General features: G+C 46.8%; 1 protein-coding gene across 3 annotated transcripts in view; it reads right to left on the bottom strand.

Moving 5' to 3' along the window:
• Positions 1-22,211, bottom strand: part of SFMBT1 (Scm like with four mbt domains 1) — an 84,715-nt gene extending 62,504 nt beyond the window's left edge. For 2 of the 3 annotated variants that reach the window (XM_068695110.1, XM_068695113.1), the window contains exon 1: positions 13,508-13,639. The gene's annotated coding sequence lies outside the window, so the exon portion shown is untranslated. Of the gene's footprint in view, positions 1-13,507; positions 13,640-22,120 lie in introns of those variants that run through there. The other variant, XM_068695111.1, reaches the window with a different exon arrangement.
• Between the last annotated feature and the right edge of the window lie 2,036 nt (positions 22,212-24,247).

Raw genomic sequence — 24,247 nt, 5'->3', positions numbered from 1 at the left:
TAAACAAGGGAAGAACGCTTTTTTGACTCAAACTCATTACAAAACTTGCAGTACTCTTTTGGCTAATACTAAGTTTTCTGATGCTAAGCAGTAATTTTTCTATAAACATGCTTACAGTATTTGTGCAGAGAACAAGATATATGCCTCTGCTACCACAAGAAGCTGGTGCTCTTTCTTAGAGTGATTTAAAATATTTCCTTTTCAATTTTTTTGCACAAATCTCATGAACTAATGAAACCAATATTTTACCAACCAGTTTAAGTATTAAAAATAATAATATTAAATTTTAATGCTCAACTCCTGAGTACTGGGAAGGAGATGGGTTTTTGAATGCTACTAATGTAAGAGAACAGCATTCAGAAACCATTCTGAAACAATTTGACAGTGAAGTTCATGCCCAATGCCGAACTTTTTCCTCATCCCTATTTTTCTTTTGCCAGCTCCCACCTTTTCTTCCACACAGCTTCATCTCCTCCATCAAATCAGACACCGTCCGTGTTTGGGAAATCAAACCAGCTGTGGTTCTGGAAGGACTGAAATCCAGAAGGACCGCATGCCAGCTTCAATCACTCAGGCACATCGTACGCACTCACTTCGCTAGAGCTGCAGTGGGCAGGTCAGTGAGTGTGTACGAGGTCACCCCACTACACAGCATCAGAGTATTTTGACCCTAAAGGACAGCAGTGATAACAAAGCGCCTTACCTCAAGCTGGGGATGCTTCACCAGCAAGGAACCAGGTGCTCTAAGCCAGCACCTGCCATTCTTGTAAGAGCAAGCAGCAAATTAGTAGCAAGAGTGCCACGGAGCAGGTGTATTTGCTCCTACATGGCATTGGCCTTTATCATGGAACTGAAGAGAGGTTCCCAGCCTAGCATGGACCTCAGGCCACACATCTTATCTAAGGTCTTAGGCACCAGTGTTGGCAGGAGTTGGACTCCAAACGCTTTGAGAATCAGGGTCCAAGCTACTAAATCCTAGGAAGTGAGCACTGCTATAGATGAACCAAGAGAGAAGAAGCTGTCCCCGTGCTGCTTTTGGTCTCTTCTGCTGCCTGAAGCACTCACCCTGTGCCTGGTAGGACAACTGCTGCCAGCGTGAGACAAAAGCAGAAGGAGCATTTCATTTTCTGCTTTCATTTTTTTCAAAGCAAAACTAGCAAGTTGGAGAGGCGAACTCTCCACAGAGCTGCCCATCAGAGCGATGTTTGTGTCGCATCCCACTGCCACTCACACCAACAGACGTCACTCTTTTAGCATCTTCTTAAAAAGTGTTTCCCCTAGGAAACGAAATCAATAATCTTAAGCAACAGCAACTGCACACAGAAAGCAGCCTGCTTTAAGTGTAACACGAAAAAGCACTGTTCGTTTTGTTTTTAGCATTGTGTGTTTTAATTACACCCCTTCACCCTCCTTCATGCTTTTTAATTGAATTTTCCTTTATCTTTAGAAGGCTAACTGTATTCCTAAGAGGCTGTGGATGGCAGAGTTCAATCCTCTCGCCGCAGAGTCCCGAGCCCTCCCACTGCTTTCCAATTTGCTTTTTGTTTTAAAGGAGTTCCAGTTCAGTTTGGCAAACACATTTTTAGTGGAAATAAATGTGAATCCAAAGGAGGAATATTATAATGATAATCCCCGAAACTCCTCTCTGCATCTGAAGGGATCCCAAAACCATCAATGAGCTCAAGGCTTAGAAAACTTCTGTTCCAGTGGTATACATTGACAGGACACGCTTACTTATAGTCTATCTGAAATTCCAGATCAGGTCACCGTACCTTGCTCTTTGCCCTGTGTGTAAGATCCAACAAACCTCTCTAAGACACGCTGGCTTCAAGGCAAGGCACAATCACTGCATCACCAACACGCTCGCTTCCCTGACTGATGCCCTGACACCTTTCCAGATGCGACCAGAAAGCCCTTTTCCTGTCATCATTACCTACACTGCAGATCTCAGCCACTACTTCAGTTCCACTGCCAGCACATCTCTTATCATCATGTCCAAACAGCAATAATAAGAGGCTAAAAGCACAGAAATACGGTTATTTCTCACCCTGTACAGACTGGATTACTTAATACACTTCTGGTGTTAAAGCAGCAGCTGAGCCTCTTCTGTAAAGTGCGTAAGTTAGGTTTCATAACAGGCTGAGAAAACATTTCAGAGCAACAAGGCTTTAAACGTGGCATTTTAAATCTAGAAAACTGAGAAAAACACACACACTTGGCTGTGAAGCCAGCATAGGTGTTGCGGGATTTATTAATTCTGAGAAACTTCAAGCATCAACACAAACAAGCCTCACAAAGTCCCCACATTTGATCCTGGAACATCTTTAACCAACCATCATCTTCAAACCTTCTGACCGGTCCCCAAAATGCCACCTGTTTCCACTACAGCTCATGGACTGTTTCTGCTTTGTGCACTGAAATGCTCTTTTCACTGGCTAAAGCTCCCTTTGGCTCACCACGAAGACCGTACCAACCTTTGGACTTCCAAACGGCGGTGGCAGAACGCAGCTCTCCCCCTTCTCCTTTGCTGCCACACAGGACGGAGGGCATTATGAGCTGTGCTTAGTGATGGAATTCTCCCTCTCCAGGCAACGCCACAAAACCATGGCCTTGCCTTTTGTTACTGCGCATTAACCTATATGCTTCCTTCCCGCTCCTCCCTTTAAAAAGAACTGAAAGCTTAAAAAAAAATAAAAGACAACAGCTTTCAACAATATACATTTCAAATCACAACAGGCCTGAAGGCCTAAGAACAGTGACAGCACAGGGTCTTAGTGGATATCTCACAGGAACTGATGATGTTGTTATTACTCCAGCATCAGGAGTGATGCAATTACACGAAAATCTGTTCTCATTTTAAGACTTCTTTTGCACTTCTGTTCATACAGAGAGATAAACAAGTCCAAAGCCTAAGGGCTCAAAAGACAGAGAGCAACTAAAAAAGATTCCTCTATTTTTAGGGGAATGATTTTGAAGCTTGATCCTGATGACACTGGAATGTTTACAGTCATAAAATGTGTTTTAAAATCCAAACAATTTTTTTCATTTTATTATTTTTGCAGCCTCCTCCTCCTAAACTTCAGTGGATTCTTTTCAGGCATCACTCCACTGGCACATGCAATGTTATTTCTGTTATTAAATTTAAATACCAAAGAGGTATAAGACTTCCACTCAAATTCAATTTCTACTTTGGAATCATTAGACGTGATTATTAAACCAGAAAATCTTCATCTCACAGTAGGATGTAATAAAAAGTGTCTCAGAAAAACCAAACGACACCCTCTTCCTGAAAATGCCACCTGAAGATGTCCTTTCCTGAAGTCTCCTGAACATGTCCTGAAGTCTCCTGGACATGCACGCTTCGGATAGCAGTATATTCCCATGTGACAGGGTTTAACTGCAAAATCCATGTTCTCCTGTGCAAACCATGGAGGTGCCAGATGCAGGGAGCTCCCTAAGACACCGCCGAAGCGATCTTGTTCCCCACAGCAGGGACATCTGCCTGCTCTCTGCCCAACCCCAGCAGTTACTGCAGACCTACTCACACCACTGGACGCAGCTCAGTGGCAGCCCAGCGTACATAGCTCAGTTAACAGTGTTTAAAAACACTTCACAACCCTGAGAAATTCAGAATGAGATTTTCTTAATGAGGACAGGATCAGTGTTAAGTTCAATACCACATGCTGTACAGCAGATCTAGGCACAGATACCTGCTTTCATGACTGCGAGAAGTAACAGTTTCATTAAGGACAAGCATTAAGGCCAAAACCAAACTCAATGGTCACCTCAGGTGAGAAAGTGATCTGAACTACAACAGGAACACTGGAGAAGTGGTATCAGCATTTCTGCTTTGTACATCCTCTGCTATCAAAATGAAAACTTTCTAAAATTAGAAAAAAAAAAAAAAGTTGTGCACTGCAATTGCTAAAACTTGGAACCTTAAGAGCTTTCTGCATACAATTTTTTTCAGTATTAATGTTGCTATAAGCACTGAATTTAGTTTTGTAAGATTTTATTTCTCCTCCTCCCCTGCAAAATACACGTGTGAATGGCCAAAGATTAAGAGGGAAAGAAGCTGTGGCCAAATAAACCCAAAGGCCAGCTCCTCACACCCATCTTCCCACAGCTCCTGACATTTGTGTCCCATGCCAGTGTCCAGAAATATCTACCCAAAGCAGAGGATAGAAAATCCATCAGAACCGTGGCACCCTGAGCTCCCATTCCCTGCCTTCGACACAAGGTAAGGAAAGCAAACACCTCTCCCCAAGCCTGGGGCCCACAGACACAGCACGGTCTTTCAAGAACCTGCTGCTGTCCACAGAGACTTCTATCATTTTGAAGCATTTTCTGGAAGATCGCCTTATATTTTAACTTCAGGAATGAAGATGGGAGGTAATGCCAGAAATCCAAGTCATTTTTCACAATGCAGGGAGGCCTAATGAGTTTATCCTGAGTTCTCTTCCTGCGATGTGGAGAAGTGCAGAAATATGAAGTGTGGAGCTTTAAGACAACAGAGAACTGTGTAAGCGATGAAAAATAAATGTTGATTGCTAAGAACTGCACAAGTATAGTTGAAGATGAAATTCAAGATACAATAATAATGCATGGAGAAAGAAATAACCTTGCCTATAGATTGAGATCTACATTAGCAACTGCTACTCAGGATTTTCCATTGTTGTAATTCCCTCAGAACATCAGTTCCATGGTCATTAAGAACCCCGAGGAATGGAGAAGAAACCAGAAAACCTTGTGTTACAATTCTGGAACCCCCCAGCACACCTGTACCCTGACAGAGCACGTAGTCCTGGTGCCAAACAGCCACAGCACGACTAGAAGATGCACAAAGGAGAGGATCAGAGGCTTGCAGCACTTCGATATTAACCGAGATCTGTGTGCAGTTTGGTTTTACAGCTACGCCAGACAATACCCACAGCCTGAAAGAGAGGTCCTGCCCAGTCCAGCACAAGACGTGAATAGGCTTCGGTGCCTTCTGCACAATGAAACTGTCTCCTTCTTCAGGCTCAACAAAGCGCCTAAGGAAGGGTACAATAGAGCCCTGTAAAATCATAACTAGTATAAAAAAGAATAAGGAAAGGTTATTCACTATTTCTCCTACCACAAGAACCAGAAAACAAACTGCAGCACCTTGTCACGCTGTACATCATTAAACTGCAGACTCATAACCACAGGAAGCTGTGGATTCGGAAAGGATTAGACCAACTGACAGCGAGCAGGTCAAACCGCTGGTTTCTACACTGCTCCACGCCCGCGTCATCAGCTGCACGAAGGACCCTTCGCTGCTTCTCATCCTCATTTCAGAAGGTTTCTGAGGTGAGACACGAGGCTTAGTGGCCTACTGATCTGACACGCTGCGGCAACTGAACGTAAAAGTTGATCGCAACTTCATCTAGACTTGAAGGCACCCATCCTCCCACAGCACAGAGAGCCTCCTCGGCCCCCTCCGACAGCTATCAAGCTGCTGTTTTGCTTTCAAGCCCCACTACTCAGGCAGGACCTCGGGAGGGTTAGTAATTTTAATACAGTAAAGTGGATTTGGCTGAGCAGTTTGTCAGTAATCAAGTTTTTGCCTTGTGGTAAGAGATCTCTCCCTTTTGAGCAGAAAATAAAGAATTCGTACACCACTAGTCTTTGAAACCCAAAATACACTGCTAGTTTCTGAGAGTCTCCCAGGCTGGCCACTGCCACCAGCACAACGCAGCTGTATGAAAAGACACCGAGTTAGAAACATCAGTGCTGCTCGTTTTCCATGGAAGTGTCTCCAGCAGTTGAGAGGCAGTTGTTACATTAATTGCTTTGTTATCTTATATATCATTCACATCCCCGTCTAAGAATGATCAAGACTGACACAGCATGTTTTGATGCCACCATCTACGTAACAGCACAAAAGAAAGGCATTTCTTAAGCACGAATTGCTTTAAATACAAGCCTATGAACTATGCAATGCTGCAATTTCTCGAGAACCTAAAAATTGTTCCCAGTACGATTCAACCACTGTTCGGAAACAAAGTCAAAATGCAAAAGATTAAGCCTGAATACTTGAATAAAATGCTTCCTTTCCTATAAAAAAGGTAAATTCTGTATTTCTTCCTGGATAATACTAAGAGTTATAATTTACGTCAAGATGCATTTAGATGGAAATTGGACTACAATTAGTAACAAAAACTGTGCTTTTATTTTACTTAACTAAGTAACATTCGCCCCTTAGAAACAGATACAAAGAAAACAGTATTTTGGTTTTCCATTTAAGACAGATAAAGATTTAAATCAAGAAACAGCAATTGCAATTAAAAAAAGTTGATTTTTTTTTCTTGTCACCTTGTCCTTTCAGTTATTATGTTCCTGTCTCCATTCCATACCCAGGCTGGAGGAATTAAAGGCAATCCTCCCTGTTTTTTCAGTTTCCAATCATTGTCTCTTACTTAAAGAAGCTGCACTGGTTGAGAAAACAAAGCCAAAATAACCAACTGTTGGCCATAACCCCTCTACACTTGCAGCTAGGCTGGAATTATCTAGAATTGGCTTCTTTTCACAGTAAATGTTGGATTCAAGTACTTAGCCAAGCCACTTCCCCAAAAACACTGGTTTTCATTAAGAGGAGTGAGAAATACATGCTCCAGTTTGCACAAGAGTAAGTTCAAAGAGTAACAGTTGGCCACAACAGCAGTGGGAATTCAGAGTTAAGTTCCTCCCCCCCACTCAAACCTCTGCAAGAAGTTTGACAAATAACTGAAGCCATAACACGATCACCCCAGAACCTCTCAGCCGCTGGACTGAGAAGCCGAGCTGCTAACTTGATCAAGTCTTGTTTTGCAAATACAGGGGAGAAAACTTCCCAGAAAGCAGGGGAGATTTTCATACGCCTGTGCCCATGGTCATGTTCATTTACAAGAGCTGATTAGTTCTGTTCAGTTGGCCAATTAGTGCCATATATGTAACGCTTCTGACTGATCCTGCACTTTCATGATTTCTTAGGGCCATTAGTTTAACTCTCACGGTAATACTTTAAACAGCAACAAGCAGAATTAATCCTGGAATAAACCACTGCCTTCTTCAGTAAGTTCTCTTTTAGGATGTGTGTTATGTGAGTGAGGTGAGAGCTCTGCTGGCCCAGCTGCAGGAGAGCACCCCATGCCTGCCCCCTGCCCGCCTGCCCGGCGTTTTCCACCTGCCTGTTTCTTTACGAATTGTGTCAGACAGATCTCGTCATTTCTACTAAAACACCGCTAGGTTGGTTTACTACTTAACACGTGATCTGGGGAGTAGCTGGAACTAGACACAGGGAAAAAAATAAATACTAATCCACATGAGAGAAAGCCTGTCTGTGTGTATCATCGAGCTCCAATGGCATTTTTCAGTCCCACCTGGCACCTCCGCAGCTTTTGCAGCACCACCTCCTCACTCTCAGGGCAATGTCAATGGGCACAGGGGCCAGCAGTGGCCTCCCTTCACGAAAATATGCCTTGACAGGAGAGAAAGACACTTAGAAATAAACCACCCTAGTTTCAGACAAGACTTTACAGTGTTCTGTAACTTGAAATTCCTTGTATTTAAGATATATTTTATTATTTCAAGATGATTTTTTTCTTTTTACACCAGAGGCCACAGCTCCCTATGCATTGAGCAGACAGCACACACAAGCAGCACGTGTGTGCACGTTATCACAGTTCCCAAGGAGTCAGGGATTCCTAGAAGTATTTCATTCAGTCCAGCTACAGACAGAAAAAAAAATCCCAAAGAAATGGTAAAATCTTACATTTAGGCACATTCTCAGCATTCAAGAGACCAAAAAACAGGAAGCAAATGCCAGGGCATCACCTACTGCAGTACGGAGAGGCAAGACACCCACAGGACTCACAGAGCCATTTGTAATAAATGCGCACACCAGCATTAGAGGGGAAGTGCATTCACTTCCTGACTTGATCGGCTTCTTCTGGAAACAATGACAAATCTGAAGGTGCTATTTATGGCTTTCTCTCACCCATCCCCATAAGAAATAGAGACTACAGCCTCTAAATACATCAAGATGGAGTTCATCTTCTCCGATTCACTTGATATCTACTTCAATATCACAGCTCCAGTCCTTTACATCCTTGAAAAAGATTAAGTGACAAACAGTGAAACCCTGCAGGGTTCCCCCCCACCACCATTACTTTCATCCAATGACCCAATTCCGCAAGACAGAGAACCTCTCGAGGTATGCTGAGGGCCCTCGACTTCAATCAGCCAAAATGGGAGAGGAGGTCACTCAGCCCTGCACAGAATTTATTCTTTAAATAATAATAATAATAATAAAAAATCCAAGACATATCTCCTCTACCTCTCCTCAGTACTCGCAGAGAATCTCAAAGCTGGTTGAATAGCTACATCATTTTTAAATAGCATCAAATTCCACTAGTCTCCTTCCCAACTCATCTGTTTGAAGAAAGAGATCATTTCTGGAGCGAGGAGTGTCCTCGAGTGTAACAGCAAATAAACCACTGTAAATGAAGTGCCACAGCAGTGTAAACATTGACCTTGAAAACCAGCAAGCTGCTCCTCACGGCGACTCTCGGGACAATAATCCCATTTACAGTGTCCACATAATCTCAAGAAATTGTTCTGATTAACTCCATAACTAGCAACTCACCTGACCCGTAAGCATCCACAACTGGGTCCAGTTGCCAACTGTTAATGGGTGAAAAATGCCCAAGCAAACCATGCCGGGCTCCCACCCCCGTTAAGGGAGGGAAAACCTAGTAGTCAAGAGCTGTTTACCAGCAGTCATCTGTGCAGCAAGATGTTACTGCCATTTAAGACTGTTCTGGATTATAAAAAAAGAGAACCTGGAAGAGCAGAAATGCATCCCCAGAAGAGACAACAGTTTTACTGCAAACACTAAATCCTCTTACTCCGGGTTTTAACACTATTGTTTACCTGGTTTCCCCAGGAAACAAGGCTTGTCATTTGAAGTGCCCACATGTACGGTTTTCTACCTACCCTCTCATAGCTCTTCATCAAAATCAGTAAACTAAATATGACAGAGGGGCAGGGGTCTCTGTGAGATTAAAGTCCTGCAAGTGTTGTACCAGAATGCTTATTTTCAGAAGAAAAGAAAACGCTATACATCACAGTCTCCAGTGAAAGAAAGATGAATACAGACACTGCTGAGAATCCCGACGAATTAAGAAAGGATAAAGAGGAGGGGGAAACAGAAGAAGAAAGAGTCTTTGGGAGCAGAGCTTCGTTAGTCCTGTGGCTCACGGGCCATGTTTGTTTGCACAGTTCCCAGCAAAATGCTCCTCACCGGTGTGTGGGGTGATAATGCAGCAGTGTCCCAGCACATGGAGCAGGGAGCTCCCCCAACTCTCACCGCTTTCCATCTTCAGCATGGTTTTAAAGCATTCACCCAGGACTCTGTAACTACGAAGCAGCTCTGTGCTAGTTAAAATACACTAACTGCCCAGAGAGGTGGGAAGTTATCTGGAGAGTCCCAGCTCATACACAGCCTATTTTTTTCCAGCCTCAACTGATGCTCGCCCTTCTCATAGGGAGCACTGAAAATACTCAGGCAACTGACCGCCCTAAGATTTGCCCTAGTAATAACGCGGGGTAGAATTCTTGTTGCAGTTCTTCAATTCTACAGGCAAGCTCTTTCTAAGTACACTTTGGAAATACAATCTCACCCTAAGGTATGAGGTTATTAAAAATATATATAATAATAATAATAAAGACCTCTCCTGTCATCACCACCAAGCCATAATGGTTGTCTGCAAGTCCAAGAAAAAGGAGGAAAAATCAGAATGGATACAGAGGTACCATGAACCGTGTATGTGTCTTAATGGGCGTTGAGTCTTTTTTTTTTTTTTTTCCCCAAAAGTATTCTGTTCTCTAGGAAGCAAGACCATTTTAAAATCAAATGAGCAATAAGTAACATCTTAATGCTTCTTTCATAGGCTTTATCCATATAAAGAAAATTGAGCAGTGGAAAGAATTATTGATTAAAGTTCATCAAAACATATAATTACATGAAAAATGCCATTACACTAATGAGTTTTTTTAATGTAAAAAGGTATTAATATATAATTAGAATAAAATTTTACTTTCATTTTCAATTTTTGCTACATTTAGAGAATGCAAACTGCTACATTTCCCTTTCAGGATCTTGCATATTAACACAACATTCCCCTTCAGCACAATTTCAGCAAGCATTTGTATAAAAACAACAACAAAAAAAATCAACTCTCCCCCCTCATCCCTCCTTACTCCATCTTCTGACTTTTCAAACGAGACAACAATCTTGGGATGGAAAAAAAAAAAAAAAAAAACTTTAGAGGGAAACAACACCCACCTCAAATCATCTAAACCTATGACCCCAAAACTGAACACCATGTCCCAAAGGCAGCAGGAAATGGGCACGAAGCCAACTCCACTACCAGCGGCAACGCATCACCGCGCGAAGCTGCCAAGGCAGAGGCGACGCACTCTGCCTGCTGAACATCGAGCGGGGCGCCTCTGATGGACACCGCCAAAGAGAGGTGCTGTAGTTCCAGAGAGCATTTGTAACTCAACGTAGGCTACGTGGTTTTCAGTTGCTGATCAATCCACAAGAAGCAGGACTGGATATTTAAAAGGTCAAGAAACCAAATCCCGAGACTATTCTGTAATGCCAGGACTACCACGTTAACACAGGGACAAGGTGTGTAGTACAAAATCTGTGCTTTCAGGTATTGAAAGCTCTCTCCCCAGAACATCCCTCACTAAATACCTCCCAGGTTTCAATTTGTCCTGCACTTACAAGGCGCGTTAGTGAATTTAGCAGGAGTCAGTTCGCTGTCAATGTGTTCGTGTAATTAAGCTGCCAGGTGTCTGAAGTGCACCACTCGAACACAATTACTGAAGTCCGGCCAGCATGAAGTGACTGCGCTGATGTCTGCAGCACCATGCCATGGCCAGACCTTGCAAATGGAAGCATGGTAATGATCTTCGAGTGACTTGCTAAAATAAATAGAGTGCATTCAAAAAGTACACACGACAAAGGGTTAGCTCTGGAGCTGTCACAGGTCTGCCGTGGAACAACGCCCACAGAAAAACCCTTACATAAGGTAGAACCTGGTACCGAAACATGCTATGGCAAAGATGTTTTTGCAGTATTCCTTCACATCTTCACCACAAGACAGTGGAAGAGGTTCAGAATTTAAGGATCCCAGCATGCAAACCGTGTGAGTCTTACACTTGACCCGCCTTCCCTTCCTCTCCCCCGCAGCAATTGCTCAGGAGATTTCCCAGGTAAAAGAATCAGGTAAGTTAATTCCATACTAGCAAATTAATAGTAGAGGGGAAAAAAACTGCAAAGGAAAAGCCGTGCAGATCAATAATCGCTATGGTCTGCCACTGTGCCTCAGCTACCTATCTCGCGCTGCTACCTCCCGTGGATAATGTGTGTGCCAGCTTTGACCCAAGGGGCTGCCCAATTCTCCCAAAGCAAGCGCCCAGCCGAAAAGGGAGCCAGACGTGAGCCACGCCGTTCTCCCAACTCTTCCATGTTCAGCCTTACGGACGACTGACAAAAAGGGTAAAGTGAGGTCTCTTGGTTTTGTTCAGTTGTCTGGCTTGCCCAGCTACTGTTTTCCCATTACTAATGGTTGTGGGAAGAACCAGATTTCATTCTCTTCAGCCTTCAATCACAGCAACAATTTGCAAAGCAAAAGTAAAAGAGGAAATGGCTGAACTGAAGGCAGGAAGCCCACTAAGTCTTCTTCCTACAGATGATCCTTTAGATAGATAGATGCCTTCTTACTCTTTTTTTAATTGTAAAATCCATGCTTGCAATAACCACCACACAGGAAACCCACATTTTTCCACAGTTAGCTGATACACTTTTGTCGTATCATTGATTTACTCAGCCCTGAAAGCTGGCTGTTTTGAAGCAGTAATCACAGACCTTATCCAGCGCAGGACTCTGTCCTGCTGGGTGCTGCAAGTTACAGCCCCCGCTGCAGCACCACCACACTGATTCCCCACTGACAACTTTTTCCTCTTACAGATCAGATCTTTCTGATCAGTCCACATCTGCTGTGACCCCGGAGTTGCAAAACGCGGGTATTTCTGAAGTTACAAGAGAGGTGCTCAGTTTCTCCAGCATGACTTTTGCCCGGCGGACCTTCCCTTCTGCCCACCAGGAAGGTTTTCTCCGGTAACCTCCCGGGCTGCTGACAGCAGCCAGCTCATGAGCAGGAGGGAGCAGCGAGGAGCCAGCCAGGTAGGTGGGTAGGCAGGCAGGTAGGCCTTCTTGCTTCGAAACCTCTCCCGCCCCGATTGTACCGTGGGAGCGGGTAAAACCGTCAGGCGTAAAGGTTACCGTGCAAAGCCATTTTATAACGGCAACAAGTTTCTGCGAGGAGCTCTAATTGCTCTGCTAACGCACACGTGCGTGCCCGTGAACCAGGCGGCGCTGGCCTATTTCCGAACGAGCGAGAGGGCCTGGCGGAACCCTAACGGGGAGCGGAGTTGGGAATTCACCGCCCGCTGCCCGCGGCGTTTTTCTTCTCCTTTCATTCTTTCCACCGCGCCCGGGGCGGGGGGGGGGAGAAGCCTCGGTGACAAGTTTGCAGGAGCCGCGGACGGAAACTTGCCGGGTGCCGCCGGGCGGGCATCCCGCCGCCACCCAGCGCCGCTCCCGCCCCGGGAGCCCCCGGCCGGCCCCGGGACCTCGGCGGTCGCCCCGGCGGCGTCGCCGGCGGCCGCCCTCAGGTGCGGCGGCGGCGGGCAGCGGCTCCGCGGGAGACAAAGGCTGCGGGGCCGGCCGAGGAGCCGCCGGGCGCGGCGCGCACACAATGCCGGCCCCGCGGCAGCGCAGGCGCTGCGGGAGAGCCGCGGGTGCGGTGCGGGGGCGGCGCCCGCCCCCCCCTCCGCCCTGCCCGGCCCGGCCCGGCCCGGCCCGGCCCGAGCGAGCGCTGCGCGGCCGCCGGACGGGGAGCGGGGAGCGAGGAGCGGAGCCGCGGGCGGGACGCGCCGAGCGGGGCAGGGCAGGGCAGGGCAGGGCGCGGGGCGGTGCGGGCGGTGCGGGGTTTGAAGGTCCCCTCCCACCGCCATTTTGGGAGGGGGGAGCTCGCCCCCCCCCCCGCCCCAAGCCGGAGCCGCCAAGTTCCCGCGGGGCCGCCCGGGAGGGCAACTTCGGGCCGGGCGCGCCGCGGGCCCCCGCGGGAGCGCGCAGAGTTGCGCGCGGGCACTTGCGCGGCGGGGAGGCGGCCCCGCGCATCGCGCCCCGGCGCGCTCCCGCCTGCCTCTTCCCCCCTCTTCCCCTCCTCCTCCTCCTCCTCCTTCGCCGCCTTTTTTTTTTTTTTTCCTCTTTTTTTTTTTTTTTTTTTTTTTTTTCTCCCCCTCCGCATCCAAACTTCGGGAGCCCGGAAAAACCCCGGGGGCCCCGCGCCCCGCCGGCAAAACGCCGCCAGCAGCTGCGCCCGGGCCCGCTCCGCCCGAGGCCGCCCTCCGCCGCCCCCCGCCTCACCTGCGGGGAGTTTTTCCAGCCCCCGCCGCTCCCCGGGCTCGGGCTCCCGGCGCTCCGCTCACCGCCTCATTCCAATATGGCACGGCCGGCACGGCGCATGCGCCCGCCGCTGCTCCCCCCGTTCCCCCCCCACCCCCCCGCCGCCCCTCCGCCCTCCCCTCCCCTCCCGGCTTTTCGGGCGCTCCGGTCCCCGCCGGCCCCTCCCGCCCCCCCCCTCCTCCCTTCTCCCGTCCCGCCGAGCCCCGCTCCCCGCCCGGCCCCGCGGGGCTCCCCGCCGGCCCCGCCCCCGCCGCGCCGCCCCGGGCTCCTGCCCCCGGCCACCTGCTCCCGCCGCGCCGGGGCCGGGCGAGGGCTCGGCCGCCGGTAGCGGGCCCCGCTCGGGGCAGGGGCGCAGCCCGGCGGCGGGCAGGGGCGCTCCGGGGATGCGCGGCGCCGGTTCCAGCTCCGGCCCGCCCCCGAGTCGGGGCCCCCCTGCGGGGCCGAGCGGGCCTCGGCTCTCGCTGCCGGCGGAGCCCCGCTGCCCCCGCCGCCCGGCCGGGCGAAGCGAAGCGAAAGAAAAAGGAAGCGCCCTGCGTGTGCGGCGCCGCTCCGCCGGCCGGGAGCCGCGCAGCGGGCTGGAGACGGCGGGGGAAGGAGCGGCGGGGCCGAGCCCGGCGGCGGCGGGAGCGGAGAGGAGCGGAGCGGCGAAAGGGACGCGCCGCCGGCTCTGGCTGGGGGCCGCCCGCTGCGGGTGCCTCCCGGTGTGGGTGCCGTGCCCCGCACGGTGCCGGCCACCAGTTGCTGGCACCCCGGGCGGAGCGGAGCGGAGCGCGCAGGAGCTCGGCGCGGCCCCGTCGCCGCCGTCCGGCCCCAACGCGCCGCTCCCCGCCCGGCAGCGGAGCAGCGGAGCGCCGGAGCCCCGGCCCCGGGCCGTCCGCTAGAGGGGGGCCTCGCCGTGCCGCCGGAGGGAGCCCCGCTCCCGGCCCCGCCGAGCCGCGCCGGGCAGGTGTGGCCCGCGCCGCGCCCGGGGAGCGGGGACTGGGGTAGCGGGACGGGTGCGGGGAAGCGCCGCGAAGTTCCCGGCCCCCGGAGCGCTCCGGTGATCCCGGGGAGGAGGCTGCGGTGCGCGCCCCGGGGGAGGCGAGGGGCCGCCGAGAGGAGCGGGCAGCGTGGGCAGGGCACGGCCGCGGGGCTCAGCCGCTGCCCGCCGCTCCGTGCCGCCTGCTGCTGCCGGCCCCGGGAGCGCTCACGACCTCCTCCGGCCGGCCAGCCCCGGGTTGGTGCAGCTCGGCGTCCTTCGGAAAAACCGGGAGGAGGTGGAAAGGCACGGCGGGAGCTGGGAGCAGCCTCCGGGGGTGAGCGGAGCCCCGACCCGTTCGCAGCCCGCGGCGCGCTCCGCGGGAGCCCCTGGGGCAGGGCCAGCGCTCGGCGCCCAGCGCCGTGTCCCTGCCCCCCCCCCGGCTGCCTTCATCTGCAGGGCTTTGCTGGCAGCCGCTCTTGGGACGATCTAGGAACTTTCTAATTTCCACCCTAAATGTATTCGGTGCCGATTTATAGCCATTTGATCTTTACCGGTATTACCCTTCACATTACATGATAATTCCGTGCCTCTGATATTTACCTAAAATGTCCCTATAAATAGCAATTAGATCATCATCCCTCAACCTTTCGGCTGTGTTTTTAATCTTCTCTCTAAATACGTTTTCCATTCTTCCAGTGTCCTCTATACCTTCTGCCCTGCGTGCACTGCTCTAAACAAGGTCTTAACAACTGCCTCGCACAGCGATATTAATACCTCGCCGTCTCCTGAAAACACCTCACTCGATGCATCCCGGAATACATTAGCATTTTTAAGACCGCATTACAGTGGCATCTTAGTTATCCTACAACCAATAACATACCCGCACTCCTCTCCTCGTAATCTCACAGTTGATGAACCTCCAAGCTTACTCGCAGTTATTCTAATTAATCTTTAAGTGCATGACTTCTTGCTATTATATTCCATCCCATTTCTGGTTCTCCAGGCAATAGATCATCTTCACCAATTGTGCTAGCACTGTTTAAGATGATGCCATGCCTTAAAACTGGCATCCTTAAAAACTGTTTTAAGCTTGTTTAGCATCAGCCTCCTCAGAAGTCTCCCCTCTTCCCCTGCAGCTCGCTCACTCTCTGTGCAACCCATCCACGCCTTTTGCCATGTCAGAAATGCAGAAAAAGTGCCCCCAGCAGCCTGGTCCAAGCCTGCAGCAGACTCCCCAGCACACGTTACCTACTTTCCTGTGTATGCCCCATTCTTGAACCAATGCTACCTCTTTGGCAACAGGCGGATCTCCAAGAACCACCACGGTTCGGCTGTTTTCCCACAGCCTCTTCCTTTGCTTGGCATTTGCTTTGGTTTTGCTGCAGATTGGGATACACCATTTCTACAACAAAGGTAAACCTGAACACTTCGTGCACTTCACACATCTTCAAGGATCATCAGCTTCCTAATCGCTAAAAACTTATTTTTCTTGTTTGTATTAAGTGGTTAAAGAGGGATTCTAAATTTTCTCTAAACCCTCAGTACCTGAGCCAGTAAAGTCACACACCTTGTTAGCAGCACACTGCCTTTTCCTACTGTTGTTTCCTAACATTAAAGGAAACCCTTTTTGACATAAAGTTTTCAATCTGTGTGAGCAGCATTAGACTATCGGTATCAGGAATGTCAGCCAGCTGCTGCCTAAGCAGGGGTTTCTGTTTCTGCTCCGTTCAGAGAAACATTCAGCTGGGTTTTGTTTTGATACATGAATTAGGACCACACTCCTAGAAACTGCAAGGGCCAAGAAGACCCTCTGACTACAATGAGCTTCTGAGTGTGCAGACAGCAGGCTCAAGCCGTACCTCCCTGTGCTAAGAATAGGACCGCTGGGTTTTTGCAGTCCTGTGTCTACTCAAATGTATCCCAAATGTAGCTGAGCATTCCCATCCACTGAATGGGAACAATTCAGTTACAGGAACATCGCGAGTGTCTGTGAGAGCGAAACCCAGAAACGACTGTTTGCTATGTAAATTCATATTAGCTACAAGTCGGTTACAACTCTTTGTCTCTACCTGTAATTTAATGGAAGATTTGCTCGGGTAAAGATTGTGAGACAGAGCCTACGTGAGTACGCACGTGAGTGCCATATGCTGGTCTTAGTGGAATTACTATTTGTATCTTAAAGGGGAAGGCAAAAGTGCTTCTGAAATCCCGGGTTCCCTCATGATCCTTGCCTGCATCGCCAGCCCTTAATGAGGTAAAAGTAAGTGTTTGGGAAGGAAACCAAATGCAGGGGCATAACAAGAGCCGCAGGGCAAATCAGCATGGCCCAGGATGCCCAAAGGGGAGCTGAGACAAAGCCCTGTTACCTGAGCCTTCTACTCCACACAGAGCTCGACACAACTGTTTGCGTTCATTGTGTTTTCCCTAAGTGTAGGGACTTTTTCTGCAAATGCTGTTGAAGGTGTTTAGCTGTTAACTTAGAACTGTGTGTCTTATTCCAAAATATACAGAACTTTACTGCCGTGCTAGAGAACAAAAATTGCCAAAGACTTTTTAATATTCATTGCTCTCCACTGTTCCCGTGGGCATCAACATACAGAGAGTACTTCTGGGGTAATAACCAGAGACATACGTTTCTGGAACTGAAGTATTTGCAGTTGCTATTTCTGTGGTCAATGAACCAGACGAATTCTAACCCAGAAGATAACCTTCTGTGGGTCACTGAGTGACATCCCTGGACTTCTGCTTTGCTCTTCCTGTTTTCAGACTTTATAGAGTCTGAAAATTATGTCGGTGTTAAAATTGGTGAGAGGCTCAGCTGACAGCCCTGTGACAGACAATCTGTTCGTCCCCAGAGGAACCATAGCACAGACGCAAGGGAAAAGCCACAGGGACTCCTCCGTTTGCTGTTGCAGAAGCATGCCGATGGCGCACAGGGCTAAGTGCAACTCAGACTGTCCTCCTCCTTCAGTGGCCTGGCAAAAGATGCTCCCCCAGTCAGCAGCAGGTACCAGATGCTCACAGCTTATGCTGTGGACACTGGGGATGTTAATGGTTATTGAGGCAGCATTTTCCTTTGCTTCAGATCTTCAAGACAGCTCTCTTTTAAAGGCATTTCATTGGCATTTCACTGGCCTGATCAGGTTCAATTGTAGGAAGGAAGAAGAAGCTGAGATCCAAGTCCTTTGGTCTGTTCCTTTGCTTCCCCACCTAACTGCTTTCTGGTGTAACGAACTCCAGACTCAGGACAACAAGGTTTCAGGGCACATGCAGCTCCCTTATCAGTCATTTTATATCAGCAGTAAAAAAGGCCACACGGTCCTTGGTCAGATGTCCACCTGGCAGCAGCAGAAAGCATCTGTAACCTGGTCCCTGCAGCACGGGACCCCACCTTCTACCTTCTCTCCAGTTCAGCTTCAAGGCATGCCCTTGTATGCTTGGCTGCTTTTTCCATCTATGTTTTTGCTTCCTTCTCATTTCATCTGACCTCTACACTCCCAATTTTAATTACTTCATATTAATATCCATTCCACCTCACTTGGGTTGTGCTTTTTTTTGTTTAACACTACAGATCCATTTTCAATATGTTAAGGAAAACAAGTTCCTGAAAGAAACTTGGCTGTTACCTGCCATGATGCTGTTCATTTTTCACATAAATAATTTTCCCTTCCCCTTTGTTTAGTCTATTTAGACTAGCTTGAATAATGGTAGAAAGCTTAACCCTTTACCCATAACAGAAATAAGTCACTTAGGAAGTGATACAAGCCTAAAGCTGAGCCTTAAGAGAGTCCAGCGTGTCAGAACTGGAATCCTGCTCCTTTTTGAAGCCCCCCTGCACATGGCTGGAGATAAAAGCACGTAAGCTTTCACATAGCATAACAGCTATTCTGCAAAGGGGAATGCAAAAATATTCTTTCCGCCCAGTCTACCAGCAGAAGCTATCTTTGGAAGGTTTATTACAATGCCAACATGTTGCCCCTAGTATGAGATCCTACCCATAGAAAAGTAGTGCCATGCCATCTTGCACCTTCCCCATGGTAAGGTCTCTCCTCATGCTTCCTCTGTTGGGTATGAGGATAGTTGCCACTTTTTCACATTTTTTCCATAATTGAAGACTTTCTAGGTGTGGGATATGCTGTACAGGTCACAAAGGAGAAGGAAAAAGATTTTGGGCTAAAGCCTGGGACCTTTAGGGAGAAGAAATTTTACGTAACCTTGCAGATTTCCCCAAGTTACTTGCAGACGGATGTGGCTGATAACCTTTCCTCAGGAAATTATTTCTAACTCCACAGGTCTGTGATACCTGACAAAATACACGAAGCTACAGCCAGCCCTATTCTCCCACTCTAGTTCCTTGCAGTCCCTTCTTGTTAATCTCCAGAACAATAACATGGCCTCCTCTCGTCTGGTGCCTCCAGAAGCTCTCTGAGAGGGCACAAGTGAAATGCACCATCAGGTAAAAAAAAAACACAAACAAACCACAAAGCATTCCCAAAGAGATCCTAACAAGGACCTAAAGAAAAGTCATCTCCTGCTCCGCATGTAACCCCAGACTGGGAGCACTTCCCCTGGCACTGAGGGGAATCCTGCTGCTGTAGGTTGTTCCAGTCCCCAAGCCCTTGCAATGCTTACTGCACATTGCCGGTGCAGTACTGCAGCGCAGCTCCTGTGCAGGAGGAACCTCTTCCAGTCGCTTGCTTCATACATTGGCTGCGTGCCGACAAGCAGTCAGATTTGTTTCTGGTCAAAGGCAAAATATTCTTCTGCAATTTCAGCTGATGCTTTTGAAGTTGTACAAGTAAGGAGCTGGATGCATCACCCAAGTGCTGCACATGGACTGCTGCGCCAGTGCTGTTGCTGTATTAAGCTCTATAACAGTGCTGCCAATTATCTAATAGAAGTGTGAATTCCTACAAAACACTGAGCGACTGCAGTAGGAGATGCAAAGATGTTCTTGGACACCACAGCACAAACCGTGTATGTGCAGATTAGGGTTGGTGGCAGTGCCATAAATTAAGCTAGTGTGAAGCATTAAAAACTGATGAAGAATAGCCACTGGCATCAGGCAGCTTCGTTTGACCACTCCATCAGTCATTCATAAGACACGGTTAAGGCTGTGCTGTTCTCGCACTAGAAGAAATGTACTCACATGAAACTAAAGTTCACGAGTGCTTAGGAAAATATTAGCTTTTTGCTGGAAGAATATTAAGTTGTGGAAAAGATTTGTTTCATTTTATCTGTGAAAGGGTAAAATGGTTTAAATAACCAGGTCAGGCTTCCTGGAGTGGCTGGATAGATTTAGATTCTAATATTACAATCAGATTGCATTTCTCTTAAAGTCCTTGAGTTTACTTTCTTATTTTTAATTACAAATTGATTATGCAGGGTGAGATTTCACCGTGTAGCATTCACTTTGGACTTCTACAAGGTTTATGACTCCTCCTGTTTCTGTGAGGTGTTCAGTTATCATGTGATATTAGCACAAATGGAAGGATTGTATTCTCTGTTAGTGTTTACATTTCTTTTTTAACAGCACCAAGAGGATGAGAACATTCCAGAGGAGAAGGAGGAATTTCCTAACTCCTGGTACAATTTTTGTAGTCGTTACCTGGCAGGCAGCATGCATCAATATTCAGATGCCACGTGCTTCTTTGTGTGCCTCATGTTTCTGCAGTGTGGGCCATCTCTGTATATACACCACCACAGCGGAAACAACACTGACTTCAAAGCAAGTAAAATCCAGGCCCTATAAGCTCAGACTAAAAAATGATATAGAAGAAGAGCAAGTATAGTCACAGAATAGAGAAAAGTGGAGTATATAAGTACTCAACACACAAGACACTGTAACAACTGGAATATGCACCTCTGTAGAAAAGCAGAGTCCTTCCATGTGACACTAACTTTGCTGGTTTATGGTTCTCCTAACATTTTTGAGCACTTTCCAGCTTCAATTACAAGTCAACTCATCTGCAAGATAGTTACCATTGACGCCAAATACTGAAGATCCCTTTCCTTCAGTTGGTGCATACAATTGCTAAGATCAACTACAGGATACTGACTGCATTGTCGGTATTTTGCTGAATTTGAATATATAATCTTGCCAACGGTAATTAGCATTTGCAAGGAGACAGCGGAAACGTGTTTTTTTAAGAGATGTGAATGGAAAAAAGGGGCAGGCAACGTGCTTTTTATAAGTACAGTTTAGATACCACAACAAGATTATGCAAAAGCAATACTGTCATTTACCTAAGAACAAATACCCAGTTTATTTGTTTCAATACAAGGGCAAATCGATTTTTCCCTCAAATTAGACGTTTCTGTAGTTTTAAAAAATCCTGATCAGTCCTGCCTCAGCACAGAAGACCAGATTAAGAAGACAGATTATAAACAGCAGTAAAGCAGCACATCTAGTCTCATTATACAAGCCAAATGAAACAGAGAAATTAAACCAAGAGCGGGAAAACAACTAAGACTTAAAACTGTGCTGGGAATACTCCAAAGACTCATTACCAGATGAAAAAGTATGATTATCTTATTAGGCGTACTACCACCCATACAGAAGCTCTGATCAAAACAATAATTAAACCACCAATAACAATCTCTCTGCATCATTAAATACTTTTGTACAAATAAATTAACTCTGCCAGCCAGAAACATCAAATGGAGATAATTTACCTCAACCAACTAATAAGTCCAAATACTCAGAAAGCCTCTCACATTCTTACCTGGGAATCCACTATCATCCTTCTTCAAAAAAAAAAAAAAAAAAAAGCTTTTAAATAAATGATCGTGACAGCATCCCTATAAATTTCTGTATTTACACCGCCACTGATAAATCAATGAACCATGTGGCTTGAGATAACAACCTGTCCCTTTGCCAGTGGTGAAAACTGATTCTCTTCCAACTAGCACACGCAGCTGAGCAGGAATATTTATTTCTGAGCAAAGTAAATGGTCACTCAAGTGCAATTGTTGATATGCAGAATCTGGCAACAAATCAATATTGACTTTAAATAACCAATTTATGCCATTACTTTTTAATACCTATGAATCTTGTTAAAATCCCATAGCATGCCGACATTGAAGCAGCAAAGGCTGCTTAATTTCTTTTGGTTTGTGGGTTTATCGAATTTGAGGTTTTAAGAATCCTGTTATTGGTGAGTGTCAGTTTCTAGCTTTTCTCTTTTATTGTCTTCCTTTGAAATATCTCCCGAGCTCTTATATCTTCACTTCAATTTGATTTTTTGTCCTGAGACTGAGAAAGGTGCAGGTCCAAAGTTGGTATTTGTGTGTTTACTGCCTTGACTCTCCACAGGCAACCAGTACCAGTATTATTTGGGGTTTCAGGGGCATAGATTAAAGCAGATACATGGAGGCTTTATTTATGTTCCTTCAAGCAACCTAAACAAGTATATTAGATAATTTGCCAGACCATGCCAAACTGCATTCTTGAGCTACATGAACAGCAGTGCTTACGTGTATATCATCTTGCAGCCTCATTAGCAAAAAATCTAAGATATAAGCAAAATGACTCTGAGGTCAGAGTCAAAATTTAGGCACAGAAATAAAAAGCAGAAACCAGAGGTTGAAATTCCTACCACGAATAAACTAACCTCTTCAGATGCACCTCTGAGAATGGGTCAGGGCTGAGATACAACAGCAGAGCAGCACTTGTAGGGAACTTCACCAGCTGCAGCACATGCTGTACCTGGTTAGGGGAAAACAGAGTAATACAGTTGCAGGTGCATGTTACTCTGGATGCTTTTATTAGCAGAAAGCCCAAAAGAGTCTAAAATTACTGTCTTGAAGTGGATGAGAACTGAGAAACCTTATGTTAGCACAAGGGCTTCATACACACTTGTATGAAGACAAGTTTAGCCTGTTTATGGAAGTGAGGAGACAGCAAAACCCATTGGAAGTACTGTGGAGAGAGAGAACTTGGTTTCCTAGTGGGCTAGACTCTACATCTTCTTTGACTAGCTACTGTTTTAGCCATGGCTTGCAACTATATTAAGCAATTGAACAGGTTTACATGTTTATTTTCTCTCTTAATTTAACAGGAAATTATACAACAAATATAATTGTGCTGCCATAGGGAATAAACCTAAGACCTACAGGGAGCATCCCACAGTAGATGCAGTGATCAGCACAGCCTTATATCTGTGTTCTTTAAGAAATGCACCTAATTTCTGGAGTGTTTGTCAGATGTGTAGTACAGTGAGAATCAGATCTCATGCTTCTGGTGTAACACAACTAGTGCTACAGAGTCAGAAAGCAGGCCCTTCCCTTCAAGTGTCATTGAACGATTTGGGGGCTTATTTTGTCATCTTGCATGCCATCCATTACAAACCATCTCTGGAGAGGATAGTGAACCAGGGCCAGCCTGATTCATTCTAACAAACCCAATATTCCTAAATCATGCTCTTTAGTTTCCCAAATTAACTTACCTCGTGGTTTCCTCTTTGTTCCTAGAAAGATATATTGTTTGTATTCAACCTGAAAATCTGCTGGCATTAGATATATTAGGATACCCACAGGTGGTTCTTTTGTCATCCTATCACTGCACTGGGAAGTTAGCAAAATAAATCAATAAAAACAATGTCTTGGTTGATGCTTGGGGAAAACAATCTGTGGTTGAATATATAGCTCAGCAAAAGGCTGCCCCGTGAGCAGACAGCACTGGGTACTATGGCTTCCACTCACTGGAGATCTCAAATAAGGATTCTGGTTTTTATTCAGCTTTTTCCCACCACTCAGGTTTCTATCTTATTTTGCATCATTTTAAAAATATCAACAAAAACAAAAACCAACCAAACAAAAGAGCAACAACAACAAAAAAAAAACAAACACAGTTTCTTATCCTTTTTCAGATATGCACTCGACTGAGGGTTGTTTTTCCACAAGGTCATGTTTTTGTTCTCCGATTTGCACACAACATTTGCAGCAAGAGCCTAATATAAAGCTGGTTTTCAGTCAGCACTATCTGATGTGCTGTTTTCAAAGACTACATGCAAATAGTCAGTGCTGCCTTCTGCACTACCTCCATTTTATTTTCTATTGAGACTGAACGTGAAGAGCTGCAGTCTGTTTAGATGATCATGGTTGTTGCAACAGAAAACCAAAGCTATTTCCAAAAGTGGAATTTATTAGAATCAGTGTATTTTCTTCTGCTTACAATACAAAAAAGTCTGAGCATGTTGCATCCCTAGCTATTCTCCCAGGTCTGGGAAGACATGAGAAGCAGAGTGGGTATGGAGAAGAAAAACTGTTGACCAGTAAATCCATTTAGAGTGAAGACTGCTGGAGCGAAGTGAAATGTAATAGAAACAAGTGAAAATTTACCCTATAGCTGCATTTCTCAAGTTATTTTTCCCTAGGAATATGGCGGGATTACCAGGCTGAGGCAGAGGCAGCCAGCTCCTGCAGAGCGCAGCCGCTCTCAAACCACACTTGAATCCGGTACCCTGAGAAACACACAGCTCCAGGACACTCAGGGGAAGTTGTTGCTACCCCTGCATGCATGAAAAGTGCTGCACAACGTGCCCTGCGTAGACATACATCTACACCACATAGACACATGTCTACATCTTTATCTTTGCACTCCAGACTTAGTGCCAGTTGAATGATACTCAGCTGACCCAAGAAGTCACGAAGCAGTGTCTGTCAGGACCTAACTCTTTCCATACCCTCAGAAGAAGGGTATTCTGTCCTACTTTCATTAAGTCAACATTGATTTCATA

This window comes from Anas acuta, chromosome 11 (assembly GCF_963932015.1).
Source record: "Anas acuta chromosome 11, bAnaAcu1.1, whole genome shotgun sequence".
NCBI classification, from domain to species: Eukaryota; Metazoa; Chordata; class Aves; order Anseriformes; family Anatidae; genus Anas; species Anas acuta.
Note: the sequence above shows the minus strand (reverse complement) of the source record. Positions and strands in the feature narration are given on the sequence as shown.